This window comes from Rhagoletis zephyria, unplaced genomic scaffold, assembly GCF_001687245.7.
Source record: "Rhagoletis zephyria isolate East Lansing unplaced genomic scaffold, Rhagoletis_zephyria_1.1 Rzeph_scaffold_08663, whole genome shotgun sequence".
Taxonomy (NCBI): Eukaryota; Metazoa; Arthropoda; class Insecta; order Diptera; family Tephritidae; genus Rhagoletis; species Rhagoletis zephyria.
In genome coordinates, this window is record NW_016165743.1 from 1 (window position 1) to 2,648 (window position 2,648).

Below are 2,648 nucleotides of genomic sequence, written 5' to 3' on the forward strand. Positions count from 1 at the left end.
AGGCGAAATATCGACAGTAATAAACAAAAAGGAATATAAGACATCCAATAGTTTTATTTACCCTAGGNCATTTTCATGCTTATACTTATTGTCACCAAGTTTGTTTGTTAATGCATTTTCGCGCATATGTTTAGTCGACCAGGCAAAGCCAAGATTGTAAGCTATGTTTTGTTGTACGTTGTGTAAATAATTATTTGTATATGTATTCATATTGTGTTTTTGCAGTCCTGAAGATGCCTTTAGATTAAAGGCGAAATATCGACAGTAATAAACAAAAAGGAATATAAGACATCCAATAGTTTTATTTACCCTAGGCTAGAGCTCAAAAAAACAATCAAAATATTACAATAAACGGCCAGAAAACAGTACGTTAAAAGTAGTAAAAATAATCCTAATCTTTTCCCCTTTTTCTACTACCCCAAAATGCATGGCCGCAATTGGCATGCAGAAAAAATGAGGTTATGTAAGTGACATCACCTTATATTTATTTCACCATGAGGTTGGCCTGTGATTCGTTTTTTGTTCGGCAAAATAATGTGTAAGCCAGTGTTGCCGCGAATCCTTTTTAGTGGTAGCCGAATTCTTTTTAAAAAAGGGCTAAAAAGAGCTAAAAAAAATCATCGTAGCTAAAAATGCTAGCTACATTTTGTTACTTACATATATATCTAAATACAAGGGCAAATACACGACACCAGCTTGCTGGCACTATCAAGAGATTGTACCATAAGGCTCGAGGCATATAACATACCAGCATGCTGGTATAATATTTATTTCTTTGCAAATGATGTCCAGAAAAGACCGAAATGATCAGAGCCGACATTTCATAATTTTTTCACCACGGCTTTGACTCTTATATAAAGTATATATCAACGGTGGGCAAACGCGGCTCTTTGAGCCAAATGCGGCTTTTTGCTTAGCATTTTGGCTCTTTTTACTTTTTAAAATACATTGAGATCGGAACATTACCCACAATTGGAGAATGAAACTTGGCTTTCTGACATAAAGTTCTTTACCGATATGATGGAACATTTGCAAAACTTTAATTTGTCTCTACAAGTCACAATGATTAATTTGGCTGTGCGAAGGTCCAGTTTCGTAAGGACAGTTTTACATTGTTTTTTGTTGCCATTCTGTAGGGAATACACCAAAATAACATAAACTTCACTTTGTTTATGTAAAATAAAAATACACCGTTAGACAGCTATAAACCAAAGTTACACTTTCAAAACGTTATTGACACGTTGTTCGCGCAACCGGTTTATTTTGTAAGTTTCAAGTGAATTTTTTTTTGTAAAGTTCAAATAATTAAAGGAAAATTTTAAATGGAAAACAAAACTATAAGTGAGAACCTATGTCCCAATTTAAAAAAGTGTCTTTTTATCATTTGTTTGCAAAAAAAAAAGTTACTTATTTGCATAACCTCAAAAATTTTCTGATTTATTTCCATTTATGATTTTTGTAAGCTTTTACAATTTTGTTAACTTTCGGAAAACGAGATGGAAAAGGAAATGGATAAATTAAGATGTAATGAGTTTATTTTATTTTACTTAGCCGGCCGTTTTAGCCGTTTCAAAAAAAAAAAAGTTTTTTTTTTTTCTGGGCAATCATGCTATTACAAAAGGTGAGTTGTTTGAAGTTTGGCTGATTGGCTGTTCGAAAAAAAGAAAACCTTTTTTCGGTTGTCAACCATGTTGAAAAAAAATTTGGTGCTGCTGATATTTGCGAAAGTTCCATGAAACTCTTAGAAGAAAAACGCGTCTTTTTGCAATTATTTATCAAAGAAAAACGAAAATTATGGAAAGCAATTTGGAAAGGGTGCTAAAATATGTAGATCTGAAAACATAGAGTTTCTTGCTGATGCGGTTCTTTTCGAAATCAAAAAGCCATCTGTGTCGACCAGCAGCCGGATTCTAACTTCCCCTATCGCTAAAATGCTAAACTACGAAAGCTAAAATTTTTCCGAATTTTTAGCTATCGCCAAAAATTGCTGTTCTGTCCTCTCTTTCGCTAAAAATAGCTTAGCCCAAACTTTTTGGTGATAAATAGTCAATTTTAATGGTGATAAATAGTGAAAATGGAAGTATGTGATAGCAAAAAAAATAGCAGCCTCAATTTGGATTACATTTCATCTCCTGTAGCGTAGCCATGGCTATGTTACAAAGGTACTTGCGCCGATTCGCAAAGATCATTGATGAGCAGCCTTCACAAAAATGCAAATCCTTGAGAGAATTTACGGATTGAAATTTCGAAATTTTTTACTCAAAGTGAATAGAGCTTTCAAAAACATTCGTATTCTTTTCAGGAAGTTACCAGCGATTTTTGCTAAATGTGTCACAAAGCAGCATTTGCATTCAGAATATAAATAATAGCGGTGGAGAATTTGGGCATACTGAAAGCTCAAGTGAAAATTAAGTGTTTTATGACGACAAAGGCTTTCTGCATATTGGTTGTCCAATCATAGTTGCTTCATTGTCACAATCATGATGCAACGATTGCATGACGACTACACTTTCGTACACTCGGTCGTGTATTTCAATTCATTTGGCGTCTAAAAATTCACTTGGAGCAGGTATTTTCTGTTTTTCTGGTTGATATTTTCGCGAAATATTTACAAAAATCTGCAATTTTTAAAATATAGACTGTGCTGC

The 2,648-nt window shown here is 33.6% G+C and overlaps 1 long non-coding RNA gene across 1 annotated transcript; it reads left to right on the plus strand.

Annotated features, from left to right (window-relative positions):
- The first annotated feature begins 98 nt into the window (after positions 1-98).
- On the plus strand, positions 99-317 carry LOC108375235 (uncharacterized). The gene is made up of 2 exons (XR_001849142.1): positions 99-156; positions 226-317. It is a non-coding gene; the product is annotated as an uncharacterized LOC108375235 (long non-coding RNA).
- The last annotated feature ends 2,331 nt before the right edge of the window (positions 318-2,648 follow it).